The sequence below is a fragment of the Desmodus rotundus genome, chromosome 1 (genome assembly GCF_022682495.2).
Source record: "Desmodus rotundus isolate HL8 chromosome 1, HLdesRot8A.1, whole genome shotgun sequence".
NCBI classification, from domain to species: domain Eukaryota; kingdom Metazoa; phylum Chordata; class Mammalia; order Chiroptera; family Phyllostomidae; genus Desmodus; species Desmodus rotundus.
The window spans coordinates 208,252,211-208,264,157 of record NC_071387.1 but is presented as its reverse complement, the minus strand read 5'-3'; the positions used below and the strand labels follow the sequence as shown (position 1 = coordinate 208,264,157).

The window sequence follows — 11,947 nt, the reverse complement described above, 5'->3', positions numbered from 1 at the left end:
GGAAAAATAATTACATGAACACTTATGATATAGTCTTAAGTAAAGAAAACCAGTTTATAAAATATTTTGTACTGTAATTTCCAAATATATAAGTGTGTTTTTGTGTGTTTTTATAGAAAAATATTAGCATGTATGTAATAGTAACTACTGGGTGGTGAATTTTTAGTATTTTTCTAAATTTTGTATAAAAAAGTAATTAGTAATAGATAGGTATTTATGATTATTATGCAGTTTTAAAAAGTTGGAATAACTGAAACTCATGCAACTGGAAAGAATGGATTAATAAAGAGGTTAATAGATGCAGTGATGTATGTCCCAGAAAATACAGTGAAACGCTAGCTGGGAAATCTAGCTGATAGGTATATGTATATTCACTATACAATTCTTTCAACTCTGTGGCATGTTTGAAAGTTTGCATAATAAAATATCAGAAAAAATTAATCTAAAAATATAATAAAAATACATATCTTCTTCCTAACCTAGTAACAACTTTTTCCTTTTCAAATACCAACCAGTATCAAACATAAGTTTATAATAAATATGCAACTTATTCAATTGTTCTTTTCAAAAGAGGTATATATGTTCCATTCAACAAACATTTTGGGGAAATTACTCTGAGAAATTGTGATGGGTTCTATGGAAGCTTATCAGACTCAAAACTCCCCGGAAAGAAATACATAAAAGAATTGTTACACATGAAAATGCACTACAGATGGACCGAAGAGAGTTTTGACATTTAAATACGTCCTACACCTTTTTAAGAAGGGCTCAGTATTAAACAGGTGTGGGTGGGCTGAACTGAGTGCCTAGCCAACATTAATAATCTTCTATATGAAATTCTGGGCTCCAAACAAATAACTTTGTATTTTCCATTTGTATATGATAGAGAATTTACAAAGCAAACACAAATTTATTTAACACTCATATACAGCCTGCAATTTGAGGATTATCTCTATTTTGCAAGGGAAAGACTAAGAAACAAAGACATTAACGTCCAAAGCCATACATGTAACTATGTAACCAAGGGAACTTACCCGGTCTTCCTTCTGACCTGGGACGTTTCCCACTATACTAGAGATGGCATTTTGTCATGCCACTGCTTCATGACTCATGTCTGCCCCATGAAAGAAAATGTGAAAGGAAAAGCATTACGTTGGCATTCTTTTCCTTCATCAGACTTAATACACATTAAGATTTTACGTGCTCCGGGATGGCGGTCTCAGACTCAGTTCTGTAGCATTGCCACCAACTGAGAGCTTGTCAGAAATGCAAAGGCTTGGTCTTACCCCTTTTCTACTCAATCAGAAAATACAAGAGCTCTGAAATCTGCATGTTAACAAACCCAATAATCATGATGCATGCTAAAGTTTTAATTCTCTAATTAAATGGTTAATTTATTAATTAGCCTGGTAAGAATATCCAGGAGGCTCTGAACTTAACACTTCTGAATTATTTGCATTTTATAGTAAGTATTTTTATATTCTAAAATTATCATTTGTGCTATCTAAAAATTTTAATCAAACCATTAAAACATTTTTAGTAAGTTATAATACATGTTTGGGGAATTTTAAATTGCTAATTGGTATTTCAAATTCTAGTTTAGTCACAATTTATTAACATAATTATACTTAACCAATAAGCTAGAATTATTGAGTTCATCACCCTGTTCATTATTTTTAGTGTAAACAGAGTATATTTTACCAAAACAAGTTTTCTGAGTCAGATAAGCATTATCAAGCACTGAAACAATTGCATGTTTTAAGTCTGTAGCCACTATGAACTTTTGTCTATACTACTGTATGATCAGCAGTGTGTGCTATTCGTGAGACCTCGGATCTCACAGTCTGACCTTTTACTCTTTGTATTAAGATAAGTACTATCCGATGTCAAACCTACTGAAGTCAGTGTCATCTACCAAATAGGTGTTATGCTTTTATGAAATAATCAAATGAAAACTGAATTTAAAAATTGGTTGAAGCATACCAAGTCAGATCATTACCAACCACACTGAACTAACCAATTACTATGATTTCACTTTACTCACACTGAAACTTCCGTGGTCTGAATCTGTTTCATTTTAAAAGCCCACTTGACTCAAATGCATTTCCCTTTGCCCATATGCATGCCGTCTGATTCGGTCAATGGCTCTTGCTAATTCACAGTGATAGTTTTGAATGATGTCATCACTTTTTTTTTATCATTTCTGAGTTCATGGCATTTGAAGTTGAAAAATATGGTAAAACTAACATAATCAGTAGCAAAGCCCTAGGGAAGAGATTAGGAAATATTCTTTCTAACCTGTTTCTGCTGAACAACTATGAACATTTTGGTGCATCTTCTCTATACAGTTGCATTTAAGTCAAAACCAGGCTGAGGCCATGACTCCTTATGTCTCTTCCATATACTTTGCTTCTTGTTGCAAACCTTGAGGAAGAAAGAGGGGAAAAAAGAAAGAAAAGAGAGGAAGAGAGAGAAGGAAAGAGAAAAAAGGAAAGGGAAGAAAGAATGAATAGAAGAAAAAGAAAAGACAAAAATATCTCTACTTGGAATTTTTAAATTTCTATAATCTGACCCCATTTTCTCCGAAATGTAGCTTGACCACTCCTGACTCCTTGGAGCAGGTTAGCTTCTTGCTCAGAATGCTCTCCTTCTTTACCAATACTACCACTTATTCTACTCTACCCCTTTCATTTATATAAGGTTCAAGTCCCTTGCAGAATGCCTTTCCTGTTTAATTTCACTAACATGGGCTCTCTTCTTCTCAGAACACTCACACAGATGTCAGAAACATTGGCCTTATGTGGCATGGTTTTGAATGATTTTATGTGTTAATGACCTAATTCTTCAACCGAGTGTTAAGAAGATCAGTAAGGTGTGAAGGTTAAATTCACAGGCTCTGGCATCACACTGTCTGGCCTTGCTTTCTTCTTGGTCCATCACTTTCAGACTAATCCTCCTTGATCAAGCTATGTGGCTTTCCCCAACTTAAATTGTTAGGACCTCAGTGTCCGCATCTGTGAGATGATGACAAAGAATGTATCAAACTTCTGATAGTTAATACATGCGATGGGTTGACCAATGGTAGCAGTTGGTATCAGGGTGTACAGTTTTCTCTATGGAAAGGAATGATAATTTCAAATATATATATAAAAAATCTTATCTGAGTCTTTGTCCATTAACTAGCCTAGAAAATTCATAATATTCTCATTGTGGTTTTGCTGTCTTTGGTGATCTCAAAAGTCTGTTCTAAGTCTGAATATTGCTACTAGAGTGAGGATTTTGTCAAATTAAGTTCCCTCTCTCCCTCCCTCCCTTCCTTCCTCCCTCCCTCCTTCCCTCCCTCCCTTCTTTTTTCCTTCATGGAATTAAAATTCTGAAATTCCCATAGATGATTATTTTTGGGAAGAGATTGTGATGCGGAAAAGAGAGCATGCTATCTACTTCTTGCTTTTTGTTTCTATTGTGGTCCACAGAAAGCTCTGCGTTGTCTATCCTCGACACTTGTGTACCAGCTAATCAACCGGCAGGCCTTTCAGGCTACCTTGTGCTCAGACTAGATGACGCTGAGCTCTGTAGAAAGCCTTTTGCTCCTGCGTTCATTGTGCTCACCCCTTCCCTTGCTAAGCACGTACGAACAGATATGTCAAGCCAAGGCCTTTGTTATCTGACACTCTGGTAGTAGAGATTTTAAATAATGGGGTTTAAAATAGAGACATCCTCTAAATACACATAATCTTCAGACTCTTGGTTTGGCAAACAAATGATTACTTAATGACCAAAACCAAACTGAAACAAAGCAAAACGAAACAAAAACAAAGGCCTCCCTTCACCAAGTTGGGCCAGTCCTGCAGGAAGGAGCCCACGTAGTAGCTTGGCCAGTGATCCACAGGTGCACATCAGCGTCCTCTCACCGCTCTGGCAGGGACCTCGGATCAGTGCAGTTTAGCAGTGGGGTCCCCAACCCCCGGGCTGTGGTCCATAGATGGTTAGGAACCTGGCTGCAACGGGAGCTCACCTGAGCTCTGCCACCTGTCTCTGCCCTCCCTCTGCCCCCCAAGCCCCAGTCCACAGCAGGAGGTGACCTGCTCCATCCCCTGACACCCTACCCCATCTGAGCTCTGCCTCCTGTCCCACCCCTTTCCGCCTTCCATGGAAAAGCTGGTCCCTGGTGCCAAAGTGGCTGAGGACCACTGGGACATCTCTAGTCAGTCCTGAGGGAAGCCGTTCTTGATACCCTTACGTATATTTTCCCATGTAGAAAATGACCTTACCTATACATGCCTACTTCATTTCTGTTTTTGAACATTGCTTTTCCAAAAACAGTAGTAATAATTAAGGAGAGAATTTAGTTGAAAGTGAATGAGAATTTCTTGATCATCAGAATAACAAAGTACTGAGACAACACCTTGGGAAATGCAAGAAGAAACTGAGGGATTAAGATAAGTATTTTAGCTGAAGTCAAGGTGCTAAATTAAATGATCTGCCTAAATCCTTCCCTGTTATGATCCTGTTACCTAGATATACTTTAATCTATCGCAATACCCCAAAATAAGGAGGATATGGTTTAATTTAGGATCTACTCCGGGGACAACATTTTGGCAGGTAGAGGGAGATTTTTCAAAAAATTAAAATCTCTGTTTTTGTAGGTTCTAGTGTAATAGTAACATAGTAACACTCTATTTGCATAATGTCAATCTTTGTATTGAGTTTACTTGATTTTATTATCATAAGAAATGGCTTGGGGAGAGCTTTGCACTCCACATTATTCCTGTGAGAAATATGAAAGGGAGAAGTGCACAGAAACACTACTTGAGATTGGATAAGTATATATTGGGTGATTTTCTGATTATATTTCTAAAATATTGTTTCCAGATTCATGTACACATCTGAATAAACTAACTACGCATATTTATTATGTATATTTTAAACGGGAGAAACACCAGTAAAGCCCATGGAGTAAATATATAGTCATTTTGTAAATTATTTATCTGGAAACCTCAAGAGCTTTTTGCCGCTGTTTCATCTGACAGTTAAATTTGTTTTAGTGTATAAGTACTAGTTATGTGATATTATTGTATAAAGTAGCCATGAAAATATGTACAATTTGCTTGTAAGAAGGATCGAATAAATAAAAACATACGAGCAGAGCCTGTTTTGATCAACCCGTGTAACTCTGCAAGCGCCAGTCAGCCGCTCGCTCGCTCTCCGGTGTGAACAGGTACACGCTAATTTAGCACACTGCGTAACTCATTTGTGGAAGTGAATCGCGTGTCGCATTATTAAAGCTTGTAAACATATACTGTTGCATGCATTCTTAACAGAGTTGGGTTTAAAGAATTTTGTAGGTTCCTAAGACATCTTATTGAAACCTCATGAAAAATAATAAGGGAATCTAAACATACTCCATTAACTTTTCAAATGCGTCAACCAAAATACCCATAGATAATGCACTGATGATCATTTGTATTGAATGAATACATTTTATACTGATTAGTATCCCCTTTAGTAACATGACCTAAAATTTGAAATTGTATATTGTATTTTCCCTTTCAAGGTGTAAAACTAGAGAAAGTTACCCAACAACCCACAGGCTGTTTTATGGAAAGCTTGTACAAATACGCCCTAAGACAAAATATAAGACCTAAGACCTGAGCAAGCCTATAGAAAGTTTGTCTGGGAGACTCAGTTCTTTCTTCTTTTTTAAAAGATTTTATAAGTTATTTTTATAGGGGAAGGGAGGAAGAAAGAGAGGGAGAGAAACATCAGTGTGTGTTCGCCTCTCGTGCGTCCCCTACTGGGGACCTGGTCCTCAACCTAGGCTTGTGCCTGACTGGGAATCGAACCAGAGACCCCTTGCTTTGCAAGCCAGCACTCAATCCACTGGCCCACCAGCCAGGGATGGGAGACTCAGTTCTTAGACTTCTCCTTTTCCTAATGTTCAGGTCAGGAAGTCAGACTGAACAACGTAGTTAGAAACAGCCCTGCATGTAAATACAATATTCCAAACATGCAAATATAATAAAATGGATGTTTTTTAAAGAATCTTCAAATATATTATACAAATGGGGATGCTTATGTAGGCAGTTTTCTATCTATGAGTCTGTAGTTGAGGGAAAGATGTTGGAGCTGGAGATATAAACTTGAGAACGCCAACAAGTAGATGCTATTTTTATTCATAGAGTAGGATTGTGTTGTAGGGAGAGAAAATACAAACACAGTGGTGAACAGGAGCCAGGACTGAGCCCACATCTTTAACATTTAACTCTTAGAGGAGGAGGAGAAGGAGCTAATAACACTACAACAGAAACTGAGAAGGAATAACCATCCATGTTGGAGAAGAAAGCAAAAGAGTGAATTCATCAAAGGTGGTAAAAACGATGAACACAGAAAACCTTTCCACAAAGAGGGTGCTTCACTGTGCCAGGCATTTCTGGGAGGCTGAGGAAGCGTACAGGGATGGAGAACTGACTGCTGATTTAGCAAGAGGTGTGTCCATGGTGACACGAACAAGGTCAGTGTCAGTGGGAGCAGAGAGCAGGGACAGGCACGGTGTCACTGCCCTGCCCACGGTGAGAACAGGTGACATACTGTGTTTTGCTGTGTGTACTGCATATCCATGTCTTTGGACCAAACTTTCAGGAAAAAAACCTTTTGTTTTAATTTTTAATTTAATTTTGTTATTTACTTATATTTAATACTTGTTTTTTGTATTATATAGGAATTTTAGCATTTATTTTTTAACATGTTATGGTACAAGAAATTTTATGGAACAAATAATTACAAAAGAATAGATACAAGGTATTTCAGGCATTACCCATATAATGCACATCCTTATTTTTCCTGAAAAATGTGGGCAGAAAGTGCATGTTATATACAGCAAAATACGGTAATCATACAATGTTTTTATATATGCAGTATGTAGTTTTCTGTAGTTACCTGTAGCTTCTCAAGTGAATCCACATGCATTCCTTTGCAGGGGCTGCCGTAACAAAATTCCATAGGCCGCGGGGCTTAAACAACAGAAACTTTTCCTCGCAGGTCTGGAGGCCGGAAGGTCAGGATCCAGGAGTCAGCAGGTCTGCCTTCTCCTGCGGCCCCTCTCTGTCTCTCGCAGAGACTTGCCTCCCCCCACGTCCTCACATGACCTTTTCCCTATTCACGCATGTCCCAGGTGTCACCTTCTCTCTTCTGAGAAGGGCATCTGTCCTACTGGAGTAGGACCCCAGCTTTATGACTGCATTTAACCTAATTTTCTTTTCAAAGACCTTCCTCCAAATACAATCACCTTGAGGCCTGACTATGACAGTAACACCACGTAATTGGTTCATAGTTTAACAAGGGTTAGATATGCTGTGGGAGCAGAGAAAAGGAAGGAGAAGACATGAATAAGTAGGGCTATTTATAAAGACGTTGGAGAGCATATAGACAGTAGTCTCTGTGGACTGAAGTTCCTAATGAAGATAAAGAATGGCTACAATGGGTGGCATTATTGTGACAACCACAGCTGACATTCACCGAACCCGTCCTTTGTGTCAGCTGGGCTCCTAACAACGCTACAGGAAAGAGCTAGTATTATTCCCATTTTCCAGCCAGGACTCAGAGGCACCAAATGGCTGTGTCACTTGCAAACATCACATGCTTAAAAAGTGATGACTCAGAAAAGAAGCAATGAGTCAGGATATGAAGAATGTCAGCCTGCTTCCAGAGCCCACTCTCTCCGCCATGATGGTCTGAATCCCCGTGTCCTGGAGCAGGAGCAGGAAGCCATACGCACCCAACGGAGTTCTCAGACTCAGTGTTCCTGGATCTCTGAGGCTGCTCAGGAACAGTATTGGCTGAATCTGGACTGTGGGAAAAACTGATTTGAGGAGCACCCGTTGCTGAGGAGCGAGGGTGATGGGTGGATGGATCACAGCCACACATGAGCCAGTCACAAAATGACAAGAGGGTGCCGGTGCTTTATATGCAATAAACAAACAAACCACTTACAAAAAGTGCATACAGGACGTGGCAGACAATTGACGGAAGAAATACATGTGACCATTCAACTTGAAAACGTTTCATATCCATAGTCATCAAGGGTCCAGAATAAAACCTGTGTCTCAAAATAAATGCTTTCCATAACCCGTAAGAAAGACTTTCTCAGACTTTGCTTGTGGGAGGGTGGCTTGGTATATGTACCTATTTCCCCAGTAACTCCACTGTTCCTAGGAACCCACCCTAAAAAAAGCATCAGAGATTTAGAAAAATGCTTGTACAAGGATAGTCACATCAATATCATAGAAAAAAATTCCTGGAATTAACCTAAACACTCAACAACAGAATAATTAAGTTATTAGCATTTCATTTCAAGTTCATAATTTTGAAGAATTCTAATATACATGTAAAACACTTTAAAGAGTGGTGCACCAAATTACATACACCTTTTAATACTGAATTTTGAAGAAAAAAACGTATAGATGAACTCAAAGAATAAAAATACTAAATATGCCAAAAATGATCAATAAGTAAAGAATGATGGGTAATTTTTCCTATAGCTTCATACTTTTCTGTATTTTCCAGATCGTGTGCAAGGATCATATATTATTTAACTAGTCATAAAATGTATATTTTTAAAATAATTCAAAATTGAGTATGTGTCCACACAGATGTCTGTATATATAAATGGACATGTATATGTCCACATCAGTGGCTACCCGGAGCCTCTGTAAAGCTCTAAAGTAACAGAGGTTTTGATTTTAGTCTAAGTGACTAGGTCTTATCTGAAGGTTCTCATCCATTTCAGGGGGTTCTGAGGGGGCTCAGATGTAATTCAGGTTCTCTGGAATTTCTCAAAGATATCGATTCTCAAATGGTCTGCCAAAGACCCTCTGAGCACCAACCCTAGTCCCCCGCACGGCCCCATTTTCTCTCCAGCAAGATGAAAGAAGCTATCACGAACCAAGAGAAACTGGCCTAGCTGCAGGCACAGGTGCGCACTGGTGGGAAAGGCGCTGCTCCTAGAAAGAAGGTGGTTCACAGAACAGCGATGGCAGATGATAAAGGACTTCAGTGCTCCTTACAGAAGTTAGGGTAAACAACATCTCTGGCACTGAAGAGGTAAATATGTTCTCCAGCCAAGGGACAGTGACCCACTCTGACAGCCCTGAAGTTCAGGCATCTCTGGCAGGGAACACTTCCAGCAGCATAGGCCATGCTGACTCATAGCAGCTGATACAAATGCTGCCCAGCATCTTAACCAGCAGACAGCCTGACCAGTTTAGGGAGGCTGGCCGAAGCTCTGCCCAAACAGTCTGTGGATGGAAAAGCACCACTTGCTACAGGAGAGGATGATGATGAGGTTCCAGATCTTGTGGAGGATGTTGATGAGGCTTCCAAGAATGAAGCAAACTGAACGGAGTCAACTTCTGAAGAAGATGAACTTGGAGAAGTTACTAGGAGCTGCTATTTTATATTATGAGTGCTCTTTAAAATTTTGTGTATGGATCAGATAAAATCTAGCTCCCTAATATTTTTAAGCCCTAGCCCATTGGACACAGCAGCTCCCCTCTTGCTTATACACAAATCATTCTTTGCAGCTAATTCAGCTGAAGAAGCCTGGGAATGAAGCTTGAAACTCTGGCTAATAAAATTCTTTGCCTAGTTAAAAAAAAGAATTTCTCAAAGATACTATTCATAATAGTCCTTGCTTATACAGAATGCAACTGGACGTGTAGGTATGACCAGACAGCCACTTTGCGTGTCTGTGGGAACTTCACGGGTGAGACCTGAACCCGCAGAATCTTCCTGTTGGACACTGGAGCTGAGCACATACGTGACTCACCACCCTCCCTGGGCCCCGCCTTGCCCTCTGTGTGAGGAGAGCCTCAGCCACTGGAACAGACCCTAAAACATATTACACTCTCAGGACATGCTTACTGGACTGCTTTGGAGACAAATGTAATTCTTGACACCCTCCCTGGTTCAACCCCCACCCTTGGTGCAGTGGTGCTCAGAGCTCCTTCCCTGGTAATGGAGCTTGAAGGCTTTGTGTTCTCAAATCTCACTGACACCGTCAACCCAGCACATGCGTGCTGTTCATAGGCTCGGATGTGTCCTCATTCCTGCAGGGGAGCAAAGCGACTCCTGGAACAGGACTGAGTCATTATTCAAACGCCCTTTACTTACACTGAGAGCAGCTCAAATTCAGACGTTAAAGGAAAGCCCAGATTTCAAACACCAAGAGTGATAAGGACTTCCATTTTCCTGACATTCTCCTGAGGGAGTAGCGGCTGCTGTTGGGTTGGCTCTGACAACATTGGTTGATTGTCAATTTGATTTAAGAGCACAGTGCCCCCTCTTTTATTTTATTCTAACCAAGGACTCTTTAAATTTGACTAATTTTTTTTTTACAGCTTTCATTTCACCCACCGCCAGGAATCCCTCCTTCCCACTCACAGATTTGGAAAGGGGCAGCTTAATAATAAGCTAGTTTAAGGGGGAGACAATTTGTATTTTCTTTCTTCTGTGTTTTGTTTTTGCCAGCCTTTTAAAAACTTTTAAAAATATTTTTCTGTAAAAAAACCCAAATCCAGCCATTTGTGACTTAAATGATTCTTTGCAATTCCTTTGCTTTATCCCAGTCCCTAGAGATGTTCTGACCCTTTGTCTGTATTTGCTTTGAGTCCTGTAGTTTCCAGTTCGATAAAAGTGAACCCAGGTGAATCTCCAAAGCCACTGACCCCAATCCAAGGCGGCCAGCAAACCTCAATTCTACCTATGCTCTCTCTTCTGTTCTTTAGAAATTCAAGATCTTCCAATGCGCTTCAAAGTCACGCTGTGCTAGCATGAAGTACTATGTTCTTTTCTGTTTATTTGAAAAAGTTCAAACCCACAGGGAAAAAGCAAAGAGTAAGATGAATACGTATGTCATTTACCTGAATTCACCTTTTATGAACATCCTGCCACATTTGCTTCCTCTCTCATTCTGTCTCACAATAGGTACATTCTCTTCTCTCCCTTCCCCTCTTTCCTACTCCTTTCGTCATTCATTATCTATCGTCATCAATATCATCATCATCATCTCTCCATCCGTTTACTCTGATAAGCAGTTCGGAACATCTTTACAAACATGGTAACATTTTACCTAGAGAAGTTTCCTGCAAAACACTGTAGACATGTAAACTGCTTGTCCAATGCCTGACAAACTTATTAAAAAGCAATCAATCAAACAAACAAACAAAATTTCAATGGGTTCATGCACCAAAAAAGAGGATGCTTTCATTTAGTGAATCAGTCACATGTATCCTTCTGTGCTGTGTGTAGAGCAAGTCCCTCTGTTAATTTGGGAGCACGTGGAAGTAAATAGCACTTGCACAAGATACATACATGCATATAAAAAGCAGTATTCGACATGTGAATAAAGCATACACACAAGTCAAAATAGAGAAGGCACAAGAGAAATGCACTCCTGAGTTTTAAAATGTGTCCCTCGCCCATTGGTTCTGAACCCCAGAGAAATGAACTAGAGCTGAGCTGGCTCTTTGATGGGATGTGAGAGAGGCTGGGGCTCTGATGGACTTTGACATGTCGGCACTGAGTTTCTGAAGGGACTGTCATGGCCCACTGCTTCCCCTTGCTGCGGTGGTGGGCACAGAGCCTGCAAGGAGTCTTGTTGTCTGCCAGGATCCGAGCTTCCCCGCAGGAGAAACTTATTGGGGAGCGGAGGGACCAGAGTGAGTCTGCTGTCTGGGAGGTGGGTGTGGAAGGGAGCAGAAGGTGGTTAGAAGACAGAGGCCCCACCCTTTCTAAGTGAAAGTGTGTCCTTTCTGTCTGAGAATCTGCTGGTGGCGCCGTCTTTTTCCAGTAACGACTATGTAGCTGGAATTGTTTAATCCCCAGAGCAGCCTGGGTCTCCTAGGCTTTCTGGGTCCAGAGCAATCACCCAAGGAATAATGGAGAGGCCACG

At 40.1% G+C, this 11,947-nt stretch overlaps 1 pseudogene; it reads left to right on the top strand.

Annotated features, from left to right (window-relative positions):
* Positions 1–8,920: 8,920 nt before the first annotated feature.
* LOC112315301 (transcription factor BTF3 pseudogene) lies at positions 8,921–9,394 on the top strand (annotated as a pseudogene).
* The last annotated feature ends 2,553 nt before the right edge of the window (positions 9,395–11,947 follow it).